At 42.4% G+C, this 21197-nt stretch overlaps 1 protein-coding gene across 5 annotated transcripts in view; it reads left to right on the top strand.

Moving 5' to 3' along the window:
- The first annotated feature begins 6645 nt into the window (after nt 1-6645).
- The window catches only part of SVIL (supervillin), a 134453-nt gene continuing 119901 nt past the window's right edge, over nt 6646-21197 (top strand). For all 5 annotated transcript variants that reach the window (XM_058825573.1, XM_058825555.1, XM_058825566.1 and 2 more), the window contains exon 1: nt 6646-6732. The gene's annotated coding sequence lies outside the window, so the exon portion shown is untranslated. The remainder of the gene's footprint in view (nt 6733-21197) is intronic.

Below are 21197 nucleotides of genomic sequence, written 5' to 3'. Positions count from 1 at the left end.
TTGGAAGAAATGAACAGATAAGCTCAGTTACACAAGTGCAAGGACTTAAGGAACCTGCAGGGTTTTTTCCAGGTGGAGAAGTCCTGCATGTGAATGAACCCACATGGGTTTTGCTCCATCTCTTTGTTGCCTGCGCCATTACAGAAAGTCACCACAGACTCCAAACTCTGTAATGCCACAATTACACAGCTCACTGAGGCTGGAAGGCTGAGGAATTGTGAGCAATTGCTTTTAGGTCCCTTGCATATTTCAAAGTCATTAAAATTAGAGATTATCATCTCCATTGTGCCACAGGCACATGTCAGATAAATAAAAAACTGCACATGTCTGTGCAGAGGACACACAGCTTTGTGCAGTCACTGGGGTGCCCCTGAGTGCTGTCCAGCTCCTTTTAAGCACTATAGGCCATGAATATTTGATGCCAGCAACTCTCTAAATTCTGGTGAACAGCAAAATGCTAATGTTGATGTTCCTGGTCATTATGGAATTACTATTTTTGTTCCTCTTGCATGTTAATTGTTTTACATTTTAATATCTGCTATAAGACTTCTGGATGGTACTAGAAGTCCAAGATGAGGAATGACAGTCAAAATCCATTATTCCAGAAGCACTAGAATTTGTATTTTTGTAACTGTGATCTCCATGTGAGAACATTTACACTGAAAATGTGTAGAAATATGTATTCAAATAATGTAATGAAAACTCTGTGACAGACAGGCTCACTGCCTTTTCTGAAATCTGTATGTCAGTCCGAGCCACTTTCTGAAGGACATGTACAGAGGCCTTCAGCTTTTTCGTGATGCTTTTCAGATGCTGCCAGTAGCTGAAAGCTTCATTTCAGCATGACCCTGTGCTCCAACACTCTACTGAGTTCAGTGGTTTGGGAGCATCCTCAAACTATAACAGCCTTGCAGAATTTTATGACTGACTCCAAGCAAAAATCAGTTTTTTTCCAGGTAACAATGTCTGATTGTGGGGAGACATGCAATCAAGTAAATAAAAAGTCAATTTATTTGTATCAAAGAACTACTCTGTAGAATTCTATGAGCATGTGAAGACCAGAAAATCACCATAAGCCTGGCATGTCCAAATAGCAGAGGTGCAGTACATAAATTATATAGTTAATTTGACTTTGCTCAGTAAGTGGGTTTAGTATGGGTTGTGCTGTTCAGCTGGGCAACATATGCTCAGAAGGTTTAACACTGGAAGTACTGCAGACTTTGTGGAGTTGATCTGCAATGCACATGAATGTGTCTAGGATTTCCAGATATCCAGCAGCTCAGGCAGAGTTGCTATTCTGGTGAGACTGTTCCAGACAATTGTCAGCATTCTCAAATTCATCCCCAACAAAATTGCCAAGAACATAAAAAATATGTCTGGTAAAAGCCAGATATAAGGTAGGTAAAAAAAAAAAAATTCTATCATATAAATCAAACTTTTATTATTGTTCTTATTCCAGTGCCTCAGACTGTCACCTCCTCAAGACCTATGAGAAATAACTCAATAACCTCATGTGTTAAAGAGATGCCAAATAAAGAAATTAAATAAAAAGCCAAAAATCAACGAACCAAACCAAAATCAACCAACCAAACAATGAACCAACCAACCCCAATTCTACCTATGGTTCCTAAGCAGAAATACATGGCACCATTGTCAGAGCAGGGAGAACAGGATAAACCACTTCAGTGCATGGGATCCATGCTAACCTGAAAAAGAGTAAATGCAGTTGGTATCTGAGAGCTGCATTTGCTCCAAACACAGCTGGGACCTTTTCCCAATGTTCCCTCTCCTTCAGAGCTGAAGGCCCTCGCCCCAGTGTGAGCAGGAGCTCCTGAGGAGCGAGGTGAGCACGGCAAAGCAGGTCACTGGGAGGCAGCAGGTCCTGGGCCAGTAACCCCATTCATCCACCCAGGATTCCTTTTCCCTCAGACACTGGCTCGTGTTACTGGCCTTGGTATTGATTGCCAGGGAACTTTGACATTTGCTCGCTGTTGTTTGATGAAAGCAGCTAATTGGAGAGCTTCCTCTGAGGAAAGCCTTTCACATGCGTGGAGTCCTTTGTACCTGTGCATGTGTGGGTGATATATTCTGAAATCTACATAGAGAAAAGCTGTTTACATGCAGCATAAATGTAACTAACTGCTCTTGCTTTGCTAAACATTCACTCATAACCTGCAATTCAATTCCATCACCTGTAACAAAATACTCGAGACAACTGTAAACTAAATGTCAGCCCTCTTTCTTCTCAGAGAAGCCGCCTTTTTAATTCAGTAGAATTAATCAACTTACATTACTTTAAAATATTTTATACCCCGAGAGTTGGGTTTTTAAAGCAGTCTTACAGAACCTCAATTGAAAATCATATAAAGTGATTCAAACAGAAAGGACTGAAAAGTGGAATATAAATCCTGATATAAGACTTCAGATGTTTTTACATACAAAGATTTTTTTTTTAACCCTGGTACTCATCCATATTATACAGTGAAATGAACAAGCAGAATCAGAGACCAACAGTAAAGCACAAAAAATGTATTTCCATACTGCATGAAATTTAAAACAAATCATATGCTCCAGCACAGTTTCTTCAAACATCTTTTTCCAAACTCAACAGCTCCTTGGTAAGATGATTTAGGTGATGAGCATGCTTGTATAAATGCCATGTGGGCCACAAAATATGTACTCCACCTGCAGAAACTGCTGTCCTAACTTATCCCAACTTCCTTTGCATCCCCTATTTTCATTTTTTCCAGTGCAATGATTGCAATAGCACAGACATAAGGCAGGACTTACTCCAACATTCTCCACAGCTCCTCTTAGAAAATACATAGGAGTTTGTACTGAAAGTATCTCCTGACAAACAGGAGATTTTTTGGGGATTATGTTGGCACCGCCTCTCCCCACCTGCCCTTTCTCTTCTCTTTATTTTTTGTTGCTTGTGAGATGAATGGTTATTATCAGTTTATTATTACTGCTTTTCCACAGACTTTCTCAAATGTCAAGTGAATCTGATCTGGAGTTCAGGCCCATAATTACACTGGACCAACTCCAGGAACTCATAAATAAATCGGGGGTGGCTGCTATGGTTGCCAGAGCTCTGTCATTTTGCTCTTCTGAGGGTGGACAGAGGCTTTGGCTCTTTTCTAAAATTCTACACTTGCTACAGAGTTTTTCACACCTTATTTTAAAAGACCCTAGGCTTTCTTACTAAAGTTTGGCATAGTTTTACCACAGGCACAGAAAGCTACTAGACTGCAACATTGTTGAATATGTCCACTTAGAGAAGCATCTGAAATGTGGATTGTTACTTTTTAATTTTTTTTTTTTTTCTGCTTTCTCTATATGTGAGAACCTCACAGGAGCAGACATTATTTCTGTGTCTCTGCTCTGGCCTCTTTGTTGACATTAGGAGTTTACACTGGGCTCTGCAGTGAGGCACATCTTTGTCACAGAGGGCAGCTCCAAGGCTCAGCAGGAAAGGCCCACAAGTGCAGAGATGTCTGCATTCAAGATCATGGTTTAAAAGGAGAGGGCACAGCATTCATTCCCAGACCTGGCTTACTGAGGTCTGAGAAGTTTACTAGTGACTTTAAATGTTACTTTCCAGCCTGTTTCTAATCATGTCAATGCACACAGAGCACAGCATCTGGTTACAGAACTGAATCTCTGGCCAGTGCAGGCTTGAACTGAAAATAGTGCAGATATTGATCTTCTGATATTTTTGACATTTTTTTTTCCCTGAAAAACTTCAAATAAACTACTGAAGCACATCATGAGAGCTGATACAGAATGTGTAACTATTCAGAACATGGTTCCTCTCCTTCAACCTCATCTGCAATTAGAACTAATCCCCACAGCAGCCATTCATGGATGCAGATGGCAGCACAGATCACAATTTGCACAACTTGATCTACAGTGGGTTTTTACCAGAAGCTAAAATAATTCCTGAAATCAGAAGTAATCCTCAGTACAGACAAGGCCTCAGACTGCCAACTAGTTCCAAATGCTTTTAAGATGTGAATGCTCGTATGCTGCCAATGGGACCGAGATGACCAATTCTTTTCACGTGGGTCACTCTGAGGCCAGCGAATGGTATCAGCATTTCCCCAGTGCTCCCCTGGCTCACAGACACACAGTCACATAAAGGTGAAAGTTTCTGGACTCCTTTATAATGGATTGAGTCATTGTGTCTTCTGCAGAGCACTTTTCAAAACAAAGCAAAATACTTTATGGAGTGGAAAACACTGAATTATTTGCAAAAAAATGTCATTTCTTTTCTACATCCCTCCCCAGGAAGCCCATTGTTCAAATAAGTATTTGCTTGTGCCCCAAAGTACAGATGTTTTTGACTCTTGTCATAAATCAAACATGCTTATGTCTAACACATTAAAAAAGAGTAGAAAATAGCAGACATGGATTAAGATGGTTGGTCTGACCCAAATTATAGTTCTTCAATACTGTTAATTTTTTTGCTGATTCTTCTGGGAACAAAAGATTCGACAACATCATTGTGCTTCCCTCTTCTCCCTTGGAATTAAAATCAATCTTTTACTCCTTTTGAAATGTAAATTTGAAATAATCATGTATCTGGATCATGGATTAAGTTTGCAGGAGAAAAGTCTCTGGCAGAAGATGGCAGGGACCGTGCCTAAAGCTAAATCCAGACACACAAATCAGCTCTGAGCTCGGGTGAAAACAGAGTTCTGGTTAAATGGGTTGCAGGTTTTCAGTTACAAAAGTTTCATCAAGAAACCATTCTGATATTTGAAAACAAATAAGAACAGCCTCATGTCATCTACAAGAAAAGCAAATTTAGTATTCCAATTACTTTCTTGTCCCCTCAGACAATTCTCTCAGGCCTGTTTTAAAGGGCATTTTTTTCAGAATCAGAATTCCATCTCTAAACCTTGACAATTCTAGTGAGATGGTGCTGCCTGTTTTTTTTTAACAAGGAAAGATAAGCCTTTGATAGTTTCATATAAGGGTGTTGAACAACAGGACAAATTTTCTTGAAAGGCAGCAGGATAAACCAGTATTTCAAGGTCAGTTTTTTAATCCATGGCTTTTAACCTTGCTATGATTTATGTTTAACCTTCTTTCCACAGTAGTTTTCTTCCTTCTCTCCTTCAGACTGGAAGGACATGTCTGTGCTTCCTATTTGATGTGGGTTTCATGTATCTGCACAAAGTAATTCATAACCACTTGGCAAAAGGCATGAGCCCACACCACATCATTATCCTGCAATTAAGAAAATTCTCCCTGCCACAAAGCCATAAAGCCCAGTGATGTTTCAAGCTAAGCCCTCAATATTCATTCTGAATTCATCTAAGGCACAAAGCTGCTGTGGCGCTGCAGAGAGACTTTGTAGCATTGTAAACTACTTCTTGAGCATTGATTGGAAATTTTTTGGCTTTGCCTCATCTCAGCATGCTACCACACCTTAAGATTCTCTCCTGCTTCTCTGCACAGCCACAGATATAGAGAAGATAGCTCTTCTCTGCAACTGGATGGAACAGAAGCATGCTATTGTATTTGGTTCTGGGCGTCCTCTACCTAAGGTTTAACACATTCTTCAAATGATTTTTAGATTTTTGATTATTCTGTCTATGCTGTTGGTCAGGTTACAGGTTGCTTTGTAAGACATGATCAAGCAGGTCTTGAATTATCTGTGTAATTCACTTACAAAATATTTGATTAAAGTAAAAGACTGAAGTGAAAGGAAGAGAAAAAGATTCTGCCGTCTGGGATGTTTAATATTAGTCAGTTTCAATGCTATGCTTCCCTTTCACTGTGTGGACAAACACCTTCCCTGAATCAAAGGTGAAGTCTGTATCATGTCATTTCCTCCACCTTCCTAATCATGCCTTGATTTTAAATAAATGCATCCAAGGGGAAAAAGTTTCACCCTTTAAACAAAATGTGGTGATGACTTCCCAACTTCTGCCTCATGTGGCCCCAGCGGAAGGGAAGGAGCAGGACATTTATCGAACTGCTTCTGTAGACACCTTCTCCCCAAGGTCTTCCAGGATCTGCTGCATCCCAGCAGGAGCAAACTCTTCCATCAGGCTGAGACAGCCTGGAGAGGGTGTGCAAGTTAATAAAGAGAGCAGTCGTGTGTCTCTGAATGTACACTACAGAGAAGGAAACGCTGTCCAGAAACGCTGCTAATGCAGGAGCTACCCATAACCGTGAGTGACGGCGCCGAACCCTGCCAGCCCTCTGCTGCACCGGAGCTCTCTGGCTGGGCCTGCCCTCCTTTCAACAATTACGGATTCTATTGGCCACGCTCGGTGAAAGGGACCCAAAAACGCCGCTCCCCGCCCCGCCGGGCGCGGCTCCTTTAAGGCGCGGAGCGGGAACGGGAGCGCGTTCGGTTCGGTCCGGTCCGGTCCGTGCGGCGCGGGGCCGGAAGCTGGGTGCGGGTCCGGGAGCTCCGGCAGCTCCGCACGGCCCCGGCAGCTCCGCACGGCTCCGCCGCCCCCAGATCGCTCCCACATCGCTCCCGGGCCGCTCCGGGGGGCGCCGAGCCCGGGGCCGCCCCGCCCCGCCCCGCCCGCCGGCCGGAGGTGCCGCCCCCCGCCCCCCGCGGCCGCGCCGCTCCCCCCGCCCCGCTCCGCCCCGCCGCCGGCCGGAGGCACGGACGGACTGACGGACGGACTGACGGACGGACTGACGGACGGACTGACGGACCAGGCCGCCGGAGGCAGCGGCTGCCCCCGAGCCGCCGGGTGCGAGGTGAGTGGCGGCGGCCGCGCTCTGCCCCGCTCCCCGCGGGTGGGGAGCCCGCACGGGCGCTGCCCCCGGGCACAGGCGCTGCCCCCGGGCACGGCCGCTGCCGCCGTGGCGGAGGCGCCGCGGGCTCCCCGCGCTCCCGGGCAGCGCCTTTGGCGGCGGAGGTGCCGCGCGAAACTCGCCGCTGCTCCCGCGCTGTCACTCCGGCGCGGGGCTCTCCCGGCGCGGGGCTCTCCCGTGGGGATGCGGGGCTCGCCCGCGCTCCCCGCACCTGCTCCGGGGCCGGGCTGCAACCGGGGCCGCCGGCGGCGCGGGGCTCTGCGGGGCTCGGCGGGGCTCTGCGGGCACGGCTCGGTGCCCGGGGGCAGCGGGCGGGGGGCGCGGCGCTGGGGCCGCTCCCGGGGCCGCAAAGCAGCGGGGCTGAGAAACGTTTGGAGGAGTTTTGTCTCTTCTTTCAGCTGGAAACAGAAAGGCATCGGCAGCGGCGGCAGCGCGCACGTGTGATGTAGAGAAAGGGGGACTCATGATGCTGGCTGGCTGCAGCTCGGCAGGATACCGGGAAAGGCGCACAGAATCAACAGGGCGCCTGTTGGGAGGTGCACGGAGCCGCTTCGGCCCAGAGCCCCCGAGCTGGTTTGGAGAGACTGAGCACTCACCTTAAATGGCTCGGCAGTGGGGTTCTGGCTTGCCCCGACTTGTTCAAACTCCAGAAAACAATATGACGTTTAGAAAGAGGGGAAACAATGTGATATTGTGATTAATAGGAGAAGAATGAGTAGTAGGGTATGCCGATGGTTATCAGTGCAGTGCTTGTAGGGTTTTACGTAGAGCTTGGATACCCAGTGCTGCAGAGCTGACTACTTAATTACACCTTTGTATCCATTCTACTAATAAAACTTCTTGCAGTCTGATGGATCATGATCGTGGATTATGACTCTTTTAAGAGAGACTTAAGTGGTCTTTCGAAGAGTGAGTGTACCCAAGTTTATTACTTGGCAGGGGGCAGCAGCATGAAGCCTCGGAATGAAAATAGGAAGTGAACATTACTCATTTAGTTTTGATATTGTGTCTTTGACGGTTGTAAGTGTCATCATAGACTGATCCTAGCTCAGATAGCATCTCATGTACTGAAAGACATTACTCTTGTCCTGGTTTGTACCTACTTCTTCTAGCTGTGCAAGCAGTCCCTCTAATATGGAATATGTTCTGAACAAGTCTGGTTATTTTTATAATGGGCAAATGTGTTTCTGGAAGAGTAAACCAGACTGTATCACTCTGAAGAATTTTCTCAACCTGTAATATCTTAATCTCATCTGTTCAAAATGAAAACAGCCACCGGAAAGCTGAAACCACTCTTGGCTGATGCACGTGGCTAACGGGGTTTATGACAACAGAACTGTGTGCAGTGTTACTACACTGAGGTGTTGCTGCTCACACCTGGAGGTGCAGCTCAGGCTGAGGATGGGCTGTCTGCTGGCTCTATGTGACCAGCAATGGCAGAGGTCCAGCCTGAGTGTTCAGAGAAACAGTCCTGGTTGCTTTATGGTCCCTTTGGAGCCTTCATGAGAGAGAAGTGCTTGTTCTGGAGGCTGGGAAGGAATAGTGGTGATGTGCCCCGCTCCTCAAGCATAGGCTTGACAGCTGTTCCTGCCAAGAGATGTTCTTCCCTGGTGGGACCCTGAGAGGCTTGAGATGTCACCCTGTTCTCCTCTGCCCCCTGAGGCTGCAATAAAAAGGGTTTTGGCCTGGTCCTTAAATGCATCTGGCCGTGGGTAATGGCACAGTGAGATGCTTTAGAGTAGTTTGCTCAGTTTCAGTTCTGCTTTGTTTATCTGTGTGGAGACTTTGTTACATGTTACTGTGTCAAGTGAGATGCAGTTAAAATTTTGATTTGCTATCGTGATAGGAAATATGCTTCAGCTTTCAATTTAAAGTAGTTAATTGTAATGCAAAAGAGTTGTATACTAGCATGGATGTGCATGCCTGTGAGTTTATCTGGCCATGCTATCGTTACAAACCCCTCTGATACAGGCAGGACCAAAGTGTCTGTCCTGTGTAGAAACTTCTGCAGTCACCAGAGGAAAGGCATGGGTTTTTTCACAGTAAAACTCTGAACAAAATTCCTGTCTTCAGGTGAGTGTTAGCTCTTGCTAGGTGTGGCCTGACTGTACTCCCCTGGGGGAATCATTTCATACCCTTTGTTTCGCTAGAAAATTTATAGTTCCCAACTGCACTGCTCAGTTCTGAGTGGATGCAAACCATGCTGACTCATATGCTGAACTGCAGCCTTGCTCCATGTAAACACAGGCACACTTCTAAAATATTTAATTTGTAATGTCCTCTGTGGAGAGCTATCCCACAGCTCCTGGCACAATTCCCAGAAGCAGCAGATTCTGGGGTTCTGGGAGTTTCAAAGGCCATTGGTGCCCAGCGGGATAATCATCTGAACTAGTTCAGTGTAGTTTATCCTGGCACTGGGACAGTTCAAACTGAACAGGTATTTAATCTTGCTTAAAGCAAGTCTGCTTTGAACAATACGTGGTATGTGCATGAGCGATCTGGAGCCTGTTGGGACATGGCTGTCAGGAGATCTACATGGAGGGAAATCTTTGTTATGGCAAGTACTCTTTGGTGTAGATGTACCTCCCAACAATTTCTAAAACAACCTCTGTGGGCAGTTATAGTAAAACCAGGAATAAGCTATTACAACATTTGTTTTCTTAGTTCCTCTCTGGCCAATACCAGTGGTAATTAATTGTCTTGTGAAATACCTGAGTTTATATCCATGAGTGAAATGCATGCTAAAAAAAGATTCTCAGAAATACAGAAACTCACACCCATTCATGCACACAAAAATTCTCATTTTTTTAATTGAAAATAAATTACAGTATATGATTTGGCTACAAAGGAAGAGAGTGGAATCAAAGAATGATTTCTAAGCACGCTTATGTTGTCTGTACCTGCTAAGTACAGCATTGGAGTTTTAAGATAAATATCTTCTCCTTTAAAGCAGTAATTCATTCAGTGGAGACTAGCTGATAAGAAACTAGAGTTCTTTGGCTCTTTTGTGGGTTTTAAAATTTGGGTTTGTTTTTTTTTTTGGTTATTATTGTGGGCTTGGTTGAAAGACTGATCTAAGTAGTACTCTCTATACTAATAAGTACAGAGAGTAGTGTGGGAGAGGTTCAGTGATCTTATGGATGGTGTAGACAATCCCATATCACTTGCTCAGGTGGGCTGTCAGTGCATTACCTGTAATAGTTAACATCATCTGTTTGCTGTACTGTGCCCAGCCTTGCTGATGTCATAACTCATGCCAGCATCCTGCAAGGTCTTAAGCATCCACTCTTAATTTTTTATTTTGAGAACAATACTCTAGAGACACTAGAGTAGTGGGATGTGCACATCTGGGTTGCAGAAGAGGTTCCAAACCCTGGAGAAAAAGTCCCTGGTGCAAATGGGGCTCTGGAGCTCACTGAGGTCCCTTGAGGATACAAACCATTGCTCCCAGTGCTTGTATCCATGCTCTGTCAGTGCAGCAGGAAAAGCAAATCTGTGCTCTTTCTTTTACAGATGGTAGGATTTGAAGGTAGTGTGCCTGTCATTTCTTTGACTGCAGGAGGGGTACCTGGCATAGTACTATTTTGGTACAGGAAGCATCTTTTCTGTGACCATGATTCAAGGCTCAACCTATTTTCCTTCTTTATTAATATGGGGAATTTCCTTACAAATGTGGCTTAATTCGCAAATTAATTTCACTAGAAAGACTTCTTTATCTGAAATCTGAAATTGAAGTGTACAGATGTGGCATTTTGTTGCTTAAGTGTGTTGAGAGATACATTTGCCATTAGCAGAGTCCCATTAGTTATGAGGTAGTCTTACAACACATATTTCAAAATCCTGCTTTCTATGATGCCTGTTAGTGGCATTTTTGTTTTAAAAGCAGAGGAAGTTAAAAATTGTGTCTGCATCTGTTATTGTTGCTGTCACAGCTGTCTTTGTCCAGTTTTAACCATCCTATTCTGAGTAGCTCCTAACTGGGGTTGTAACTTCAATGGCCATGTGAAGAAGAAGTGGAGGTCTTTCAATGCTGTCTCCTTCTCTCAGTCAAAAAATATTTCTTTTGAGTTACACTAGGTTTAATCAAGTTCAATGAGTAGAAGTATTCCACTACTAACTCTGTTTTGGTGCCTGGCATAATTAGGGCTGATATGGTTACGATATTAATTAATTATATTAATTAAGCCAGTTCCTTAGCACTAATTAATCATGGTTTGTCTTGAGCAAGACAGATGGTACCACTGATACTGTGCTTCTGAGAATTGAAAACTGGGAAGATCACTTGAAATAAGGTGATGCAATTTTTGTAGGAGGTCAAGTACAAAATCATTTCTTCAGATGGCAATTGTGAAACAAGTGAGTGCTCCTTGCAACACACTATCAGTTCTTGCATAAGTAGGCAGGAAACAAGGGCCACCCCTCTGTCTAGGTGGGCAGTGGGATGTGCTGTCTTCAGGTGCCAAATCACTTTTGCACCAATGTGCAACACCAGTGTGAAAAAAGATATAAATAGATGTAAAGCTCGTGTTTATTCAAGTCCTCCTTTCTAGCATACTCAGCGTCTTCCTCTGAAGTGGAAGGCCGACTTCTGTGTAGTCTATGTTAAGAGTTTGTAAATGGCTCTTCCTGACTCTAGCTGGAGAACACTGTCATGAGAGGAGTTTTTTGTAAGTTAAATGGCAACCTGTTAGAGTAACACGTTGGAAACTGTTGGTGGTAAAGTAGCAGCAGCTTGGGAAGCTCTGTGACCCTAATCCAGATTTGTTTTAGAGCGTAATTTCTAACACAGAATCCTGTACAGTTCGGTCCAGTTGGAGGGTCAGCTGTCTATTTTGGAGCTCAGACTGCTGCCTTTTGAGATAAAAGCCATATTTTGTGAATATGAACTCCTTTTTATCTGCTTGCTGTGCTGGTCTGAGGGAAGGAGCAGCTGTAGTCCATTGGCCAGACCTGCACTTGGCTGTTGCTGCCATTGTGTTGTGTGTAAACATGTACCATTATTTTGGATCATATAGCAGCCTGTTCAAAAGGGTCTCGCATTCCCCAGCTGTTCTGCAACTTTTCCATCTCTGAGCTTGCCAGCTGCTTAATACAGGCAACTGTAGCTGCATTTGTCTCTCTGGTGTTAAGTATTAGTGGAGATAAAATTGGCTTGCTAAATGTTAGATGCTGGAGCCTCTCTCCTGCTTCAAATGGACTTAAAACAAAAGCAGGCTGTTCCTACCACATCGAAGTTAGAAGTTTTCTTTGTCACTAGTTGAACAGATTGCACAAAAATCTTTGTTTCACAGATTTGAAACAAATAAGAAACACAATTGTTTACAAATACAGCCACAGATTGTAGCAGTAACTAATCCGAAAGAACTGGGTTACAAAAGGTGTGCCTTAAAGCCATGTCAGCAGCTCATTTGTTTAACCACTTCTCTGAACAATGTTCAGTTTGACAAGGCATCCTGTGCTCTCTTGTCAGCCAGCCCTTTTGTTTACTGGATCTGGGAACTTTTGTTTCAGTGGCAGCCCTGCTCAGACTGGATGTCAGGGAAGGAGCAGGGGCTCTGCAGTATCTTCTATCTGAACTCAGTGAGTGCTGAGTCCAGGTGAGGAGCCACAGGCTGAGACCTGCCTTTTCCAGCCTGCTCTCCCTGCCATGAAAGTGATAGCAAATGTCTGGAAAATGTTTTGTGTGACTGAGCTCCTCTTTACTGCAGCTTTGAATCCACAGCTATCTGCCTGGAGATACAGAAGCTGAAAGAGTAAATTCTAGCTCCTTTGGAAAAAGGAGATAATTCTGTTCATGACTAAAGTTACTATTCTAACCACTTAACCTGTTCTGTCAGTTTGAAACTTGGGGTGAGGAGGAGTGTATCCTTGGTTGCTGCAAGAGACTGCTAAAAATAGTGATAAACCAAAGTTTTCAGAGGCTGGTGCCATTGATTAGTGTTCCTTACTCCCATACAAGGGGATAAATCAGGTGTTCACCTGAAATAATTTTTGATGCAGTTTGTATTTGAAAAATAGAAATTTGCTTTTTCATGGTTTTGCTATTTGTTTAATGGTGACGGAAACTGGAGGGGAATGACTTGTGCATTCTTGCTCCTGATTGCAGAAAAGATTGCAAGACTGCCTCTGCCCCAGGGTCCAAGTTACCCATTGTAACTGGCCTGAATACCCTATTATTCAGAGAGGAAATTTCCAGGTGACTGTAAATACATTTCTTTTTTCTACCTCTTTTTTCCCCCACCCTTTCACCAGGCCTGCTCAATCCTTGCTGGTTGTAGCTTTCATGTTCATGTTAAACATCAACACTACCTAAATTCTGTTAGGATGACTCTGGCTTCATAATAGAGCCTTGACCTGTAAAAACAAAAGCAAAACCATAAAAAAGTCTTTTGATTTAAGGTAGCATGTTTCAGGATCTGTTTTTCGTATCTCCAAATAGCTCAGAGTTTGAACTTTTCCATTCTAATGGAAGTGTCCTAAAAGAAGTTGGAACACTACTTGGCTACATGCTTCGCTTGTCTTCTGCAAAGTAAGTTTTCAAAGTCAGTGTTGGAGCACTGAATCATTATTTGTCTGAAATCATAGCAGAAATATAGGCTTATAGTTTGAAGTGATCATATAGATACATAGTTATGTTAGCTGAGCAGAGTGATAGATACTAGATTAAAATGTCTAGCTAACACAGAAAATGTAGAAATGAATGTGAGTTCTGGATTTAATAATTACATGTATGAACTGTTCTTTAGAAAACAGGTAGCAGGGTTTCTCTTTCAGAACAGCAGATTGAAAAAAACACTTCAAAAATAGAGAGAGACAACTGAGTGTGATACTGAGGGCAGGGAGAGAGGATAGGGAATGGAGAAGGAGCTTCTGTCACACAGAAAGTTAAGGAGGGCATCTTAACATTTAAATTTTTTTAAGTCCTGCTGATTAATTCATAAACCCCTTTGGAATGACTTTAGAGAATGGACATAGAGGAGGTTGGGACAAGTGGATTTTGAGAATTAAGAAAGTAAGAAGTGTTGGTTTGTCCTCAGTTGAACAGAGGAGGAAGACAGTATTTGATTAGTGATTAGTGTTCAATTATTGAAGGCTTTGGGAGAAATAAATATTTCTTTCAGAATGTGGTGGGAAGTGAAGGGAAAAGTTTTTAAATGGGCTTAAATTGGCTAAACATGTTTAAAATAATAGAGGGGGAAAAGGAAGGGATTACAGTCTCACCCACCTCCTGAGACTGTTTTTAATGAAGTTGGTGAATGTTTTGGGAAGGCATAAAGCACTTGAGGAAACTTTTTGTTAGGTGTTTTTCTTTCTTTCTTTCCTTCTTTAAATGAAAGGTTCTGCCAGTGTTTTTAACTTGGCTTAAATTTGCTCCATCCTCTACAGGGGAAAATATTTATTTTAAAGTTTCCTCTAAACTTAAATTGGCTTCCTAGTCAATTTAAAGACATGTCTGTCTATGTAATACCTTTTAAATCCAGGAAAGGTGAAAACTCCAAGGCTTAATGAAGGAGGAGACCTTGTTGATCGCACAGGAGAGCAGTATTTCTAGAAGCAGAAAAATTGCTGTTCTGAAATTGTAGCTTGAATTAATCCCTTCCACCTTTGTTTTCCTTTTGCTGTTGTTAATGATTTCCTATGCTCAGTGCTAAGTGCTGTTGTGCCTGCCTCACTCCACTGATTCTTCCACTGCTCTCTGGGACTAAAAATTACAGTATGTGTCAATTTAAAGACAGAAATAGAGCAGGGGCTCTAATAGAGCTTCTTCACTAAGCTCAAGCTTTGAGAGTTATGATCTTTAACTTTGGCACTTAACGTTATTTCTCTCCAGGGTGGTCATTGCAGCTCTTAGTGCGGGTTGTCCTGCCCACTGATGAGTTTGGGTGCCTGTTATCTCACAGGTTGTGTGGCCCAAGTCTCTGCCCTATGTGTAGCTTATCAGCACAGCTCCCTAGAGACCACACAAAATTGTCTCCATCACTGAAAAGATTCAAGGCTTTAAAGAAGGTTGCTTAGGCAAGAGTTGCAATAATGAACAAAATTACAAAAAGAAAACAATATATTTACTTAGGGAAAGTGTGTCAGTAAGGATCTGGCTTAGTTAGGCTCTGTTGTTAGGGTTGCCTGTTGCAGCTACTTGAGTTCTGGATGCTTTGCCTTGTTTGTGAGCTGCATGTGAGGCTGTGCTCTCATCTGTAATCAGCATTTAGCTGGAAACTGCTGAAAAGTCCCAGTACTCCTGCTTCTTCTCCCACCTCACTCCTCAAAACTCAGCTGAGGTATTCCTGTTTAGATCACACTCTTGGCTTTAGGCTGAAGCTGCTTTAGTCAGAGTCCTTTGTCATTTGTTGTTTGAAGTATATGCTGTGACAAATATTACTTCAAAGGAGTTTGTACAAAACTTGACCCTTGCAAAGCTCAGAGAGTAAAGACTCTCAGAATTTATAAACACCCTGACCATGGGATTGCACCAAACCTCTTCTGGATGCTCCCCCTGGGCCCGTCCTCTTCCTTCCTGCTGAATGCCAATGGTTGACAGGCAAAGAATTTGTTTTTCCTGAAATACACTTGTTTGTCTTCTCTCCATAATATTTGTTGCATGCCTGACTGGACAACTTCATGCAAATGCCTATTTTTGTACTGTTTCTGTGGGTTGGCAACAAAGTAATTGTGGCTTCCTATTGCAAGCAAAAGCCTGGTGTATGGAAGTGAGTTGTTTATATGGATTCCTGGATTGGAATGCAAGCTTAATTCTTTCAGCTTGAAAATAAATTGTGTTGAGTAAAATTAACTTTGAATTTAAGTGGCACTGAACCCAGTTAAACAATTTTCTAGGGCTTACATTAATAAAAGCAAACTATAGCATAGCTAACTACTGCTAGGGATGCATTTCAGGTTCTTAAAATGCGTAGTTCAAGAGGGGAATGCTCAGCTTATACTTCTGTAATAAACTTCATGTCTGAAGTGCACTGTGTGGTGTACCCTGCTGGGATAGCACAGCCACAGATAACTTGAAGGGATTTATGTGGGCAGGGAGAAGGCAGATGAAACATTCCAGGTGAGATATAAATTTTTAGGTTTGGGAAACTAACCTGTCTTACAGTTAGAGATAAAGAGCTGTGAAAAAGAAGTTATCAGTGATTTTGTTTCATCTAACTACTGTTAGAGGACCTAGTGGCCTTTAAAAGAAATCCTTAAAGCAATATTTGGTTGAACGTTCTTTTTCTGGACTCCCAGGAGGTGTTTGCCAGCAAGGAGCTGCTGACATCAAAAGCAAAACCCCAAAAGGCCCATCTATGTGTGTGAAGTAAGGAAACTGGGAATGAGAGTGGTTTTGTGCAGAACTTCAGCTGGAAGATCTTTCTAAATGCAATAAAGAAATGGGGCACCTTTATTACTGCCTCCAAAAGTTGTGATGACTTGTGAGCCTCCTAGAATAACATCCAAATGAAGACAGTGCCCTTCCAATAAAACAAATATTACTTCATTAAATGTTTCTTGTGCAAGACCAATATGAGAACTTATAATCATGCCAGTCACCTCTGAAACAAAGCAAGTAATCTTGGTGTTACAGAGGTTCGTTCCTTAAGGAAGCCCTGAAAAAACTTTTTCCATGAACATGTTGGTATGAATTGGCATTCTGCCTTGCACAGGAAACCACAAATTCTTACTGCGGAAAACTTGTAACTCTTGTAAAACAGTCATTAGTTTTGTGTCTTAAATGTGCAGAATGTTCTAGGTTTTTTTTGTGTGGCCTCTGGAGAGCTGCTCTAAGAAATGCTTCTCTTTTGATAAACAGAAGATGCCTTGCTCAGATGTTTCCAGTCACTTGCAGTCCCTGTGCATGCTGCTGGGGCTTGGATACTTCTCAAATGCCTACAAGCCCGAGACCATCTTTATTGCTCAATTATTTTTACCCCCTCAAGTCTGACAGTTGCAGCAAGTGAACATGATCCCTGTATTAAATACAGCAATGTGTCTGATGAGTTGCTTTGTTAGGGTTTCTGAAACTGGTGCACTTGAAATTGCCTTTGGTGGTGGGGCAGAGTCACTCAGTGCACACCCACAGACACACCCTGTGCTCGTGTGCACTCCTTGGCACACTTGTGTGCAATGTCAGCCTGACTTGTACACCTCTGGTATGTGGTGTGTGCTACAAGCTGGGAGCTTCAGTTTCAGGTGACTGGAAAAATTACTTCTGTGACTTCACTGAGCATCCCTCTTTTTCTTTATGCTAGTCTTTTTCAGTCTTGTCCTCTTGATATATATTTTTTTCAAGTCCCTATTCTGGATTTGGCATGCAAGCTGTAATCAAACTGCACAATAAAACCCTTTCTTGACTAAGTTTTACTTAGTTTTTGTTCCTTTCAAATACACTATCGAGAGTAGAACTCAAATTACACAGGCACATTTTTTTTTTTTTTTTTATGACAGAAAAAAGGATAATGGGTGGGGATATAGCAAATCACCTAAGCTAGCAGTGATAAAAATGTTTGTTTGTTTTTATTTTTTTTTTACAGTGCAGACTACTTGTTTGAATCAGCTTTATCATATCTTCATCAATGTTTTATAGTTTCTACTATTTTGGAGTGTTAGCTGGGTTCTCAAGTACTGGAACGTTACTGCTGCTATTTAAGGCAGGACATCTGTCATGATGTGTCTAGAGTCTGATTTCCCCAAGCCTGAACAATTCTTGCCTTTATGCTCTACCTATGTATCCCTTGCTCTTTCTGCAACCTAAAAATAACACAGAAGTTAAACAACTCGTTGGAAGTCTGTAATTTCTGAGAGCAGCAACTTGCCAGTAGCTATGTCTTGTGTCATCTGCACAATGCTTTGGCAGAGTTTCAATAATTTGCTAAAATAGGCCAAATTAACTTTTCTTTCTGATCAGGTGTAACTTTCTGTACACAAGGATGTGCACAAAATAAATGCATGTTTCTCACAAACAGTGTTAACCCTGCCTCATACTCACACCAAGGTTTCTGGGACCCAGCCTGAGCAGCATCCTCCTGTCCTGCCCTCAGCTTCCTCCATTCCTTCTGGGAGTCGTGGCTTGCACATTGGCTTCCTTGGGGTTTGGGAATTTTCCCTTCAGTAGCTTCAGTGTTAGTTGCTCTCTCAACTCTGGTTTATGTCCCAACAGCTGTTCAGTTTGCAGGATTTTATTGTAAATAGTTTGTACAGTATTATTACAGTGTTATCAAGTATTCTGTGCACAGGATAATGAGGCAACTCACAACTGTTCTGTAGAACAGCAGACTCTTTTAGAAATGATTCCTCTTCTCCCACTGTAACCCTACTCTGAAAACTTTGTTCTAGGGACAGTTTTAATGAGCTTTGAAACCTGTGTCACAATTTTCAAAACAAACCCTTTATGTCTGTGGCCTTTCAATAATGCCATTTTTGGGGCTGAAATTTTATTACTCTAACAGCTCTCCTGCCATTTCCCTCTTTCCTTCCTGCTCCCAGCTGTATGCATGTGCTGATTATTCTGGGGTGGTTTTAGTCCATTCCTTCAGCTCTGTAAGCTGCTTTATCTCAGGTTTTGGTTGCTGGATCAGTAGATCAGTGTCTGCTGTTAGTGAACTAAGGAAGGTCTCAGACCTCCAAGGTGTGTGGGAGCTGGTGCAGTGGGGACAGTGTCAGACTAGACAAAAATATGTTCTCTGCTCAGTTCAGTTTGCCTAGCATGGATCTGTAGATGAACATGAGTTTTCTGATGGCGCCTCTCAGTTCTGATTTGACAAACTAAAAGCTTTCAAATGGAACCCCAAAATAGTGTTTATTTGAAGCTTAAAATGTTGGAATTGTATTGTTTCCCTTTGTGTTTGTAGCTCCTATGCCACACTGTTTTTACATGTTGTTTGTTTAAATGAAACTTTACACTTCCCAGGGAAAATTGCAGCTGGGAAAGGCCTGAAATGATTGCAGTCGCTTGGCTCTGTTGGATTGTAACTGTGTATGACTCTAACTAACCTAAAATTGTAAATGCTTTACTGTTTAGCAGATTGTAAAAATGTTGTGAGACCATCCAGCATATTTTAAAATTACAGTGAGTTATGGCACTTTGGAGTTAGAATGGTCATGGTGACAGCATGTCTCTTTGTATTGGTGGAGAACATTAAGGAGAGTGGGAAATAAATACTAAGGAGAATTGAAATAATTGTACATGGAAATGCAAACAATATAGGAAGATTTGGGAAGCTTTGTTAAACTCAGGCTGAATACTTAAAGGTTTACTGGACAGTAATACATGGTATTGATGGCTTTAGCTTGTGATCACCAGTGAGGGCCTGCTTTTTCACTTAGTTTTGCAACTGGGAATTTACATTGGCACAAGGAAGATAAGTTTCTTATTTGAGTTAGCAGAATACAAGTGTCTGGTTGGAAACATTCCCAGCAATGAGCTGATTCCTAACCTTTTCTGTAAATGCTCAGTAGTGCCACCAATGAATATTTGTCCACAAAATCGTTATGACAGCTTGCATAAACTCCAGGATTTTTTAATGTATCAAAACCACTTTAATATAGGGTACAAGCTGGTCATTTATAAACACTGGCTTGAAACAAAACAATCAGATTTAACAGAACAGCTTGGTGGATGGTCAGTTCCAGGTGCCCTGGCTTCCCAGGAAATGCCCGCTGAGTTTATCAGAACTATTGCTGCTGCCTGCCAGCCACTGGCCCTGCACACCTTCCTCACAGTTCTGGAGTCTTGTGGCTGAAGACAGCATCTCCCAGACCAAGATCTCTAGATTATTGCTGGGCTTCCTTTAGAAAGGACACCTGAGCTGGCTCTGTGGCCTGCTGCAGGTGTTGAATTGCTCCAGTGTTTTACAGGAGCTGTGCTGCACTATCAGTATATCCTCCAGGCTAATTCATATATACATTTTTGACCAAAACAGAAGAAAGCACTATCTTCTTTTACACCATAATAAACCTTTTTCTCATTATAGAGTGTTGAATTGAACTATTTGAGATAAAGGAAAAAACCCCAAACAACAAGCCACCAAACCAAAACAATTTGATTTCTCAAAATATTCATTCTGGCAGTAGATGCACATCCAGCATGTGAAGGAAAGACTCATGACTGTGTTAAGCTCCAGATGTGAGAGGGTGTTCTGCATTATAGGTAAATGAAATTTTAAAAAAAAATCAGAGCCATCTGGCAGTGAGCAGAGTGCAACTGCTTGACTGCTTTGAACTTCACTCGTACAAACAAACCTCTTCACAGGTTGAGGACTGTCCTGAAAAGATTCTCATTAGATTTTTTTATTTTTGTTTTTACATTGCTTTCTGGTGAGCCTATCATCTGAAATACTGCATAATTTGGATCTGGGATTTAGATTCAAAGTTAATATATCTCCATAGCAAAGTCCATGTTGTTCAGAGATGTTGCTGTGTTAATTGTTAGCAAAGGTGCTCTCACTGCTCAGCTGAGCTGCAGGGTTTGTTAGCTGAGCACTGCTTGCTGCACTCTGTTGTTTAAGTGCTTTTTTTGATGTCTCACAGCACCAACATGTGTAACATGATTGATGTGCCATGGAGGAGCCTTATCCTGAAATGTGCTTCTGGAACTTAGTTGGAACTGTTCAGATTTTGCTCAAAAACACTACTTCATATTTTCTCCAGGGGCTAATTGCACCATCAATTTGATTCATTCTATTTAATGAATATACTTTTGATCTTTGAGCAAAACAGCTGATTTTATTTGGTTGATCACAGCAACCTGAGTATTGTCTTTTATGCTTGGTTTATGGGTTGGGTTTTGTTTTTTGTAATCCTCTTAATATCGTCTGTATTCAGTGCTGTTGTTTAGAACAAGGGTTTATTTGTGTGTGCACCTGCTGAACAAGATTCACTGTTATGTTTCAGGGGTCTTCAGAGTCTTGCTTCATCTTGTCTACTGCCTTTGCTTCGTTTCTGTTTCTTTCTTGTGGGGTACCACCCATTTGCAAGACCTTGGAAATTCAGCTCTCTCTCTCATGTATAGGCAAGTCTTCTGCCTTGTTCCATAATTGTTCAGTGAAGAGATCTCAGTTGTTGTCAAGGAAGCCTGAGATGCTTTGAGGTGTTGCAGATCAGAAGACCATTGTAGTTCTGTAAGAGTTCCTCTCTTTTCCAGTGTGGTCACTAACAGAGCATTTTTGAAAATTCACATAGGGGAACAGAAGTGCAGAGGGTGACATGAATCCAACACAGCCCTCATTTTGTTACTTTGCTTGAAAAATAGATTTTATTTTTACCTTTAGGAATTCTTATTATTTTTAATGAAATTTGTTCCATTAATAAGGGAGTTGTTTTCAGCCGTGTTTTCACAAGATGCTTAAGTCCAGGAGGTAAATCTAAACATGGGGCAATGTCCAGTCTTGAATACATTGTAAAGAGGTGATCTGAATGGACAA

This window comes from Ammospiza caudacuta, chromosome 1 (genome assembly GCF_027887145.1).
Source record: "Ammospiza caudacuta isolate bAmmCau1 chromosome 1, bAmmCau1.pri, whole genome shotgun sequence".
NCBI classification, from domain to species: domain Eukaryota; kingdom Metazoa; phylum Chordata; class Aves; order Passeriformes; family Passerellidae; genus Ammospiza; species Ammospiza caudacuta.
The sequence above is the reverse complement of the archived record's forward strand: the minus strand, read 5'-3'. Positions and strand labels throughout refer to the sequence as shown.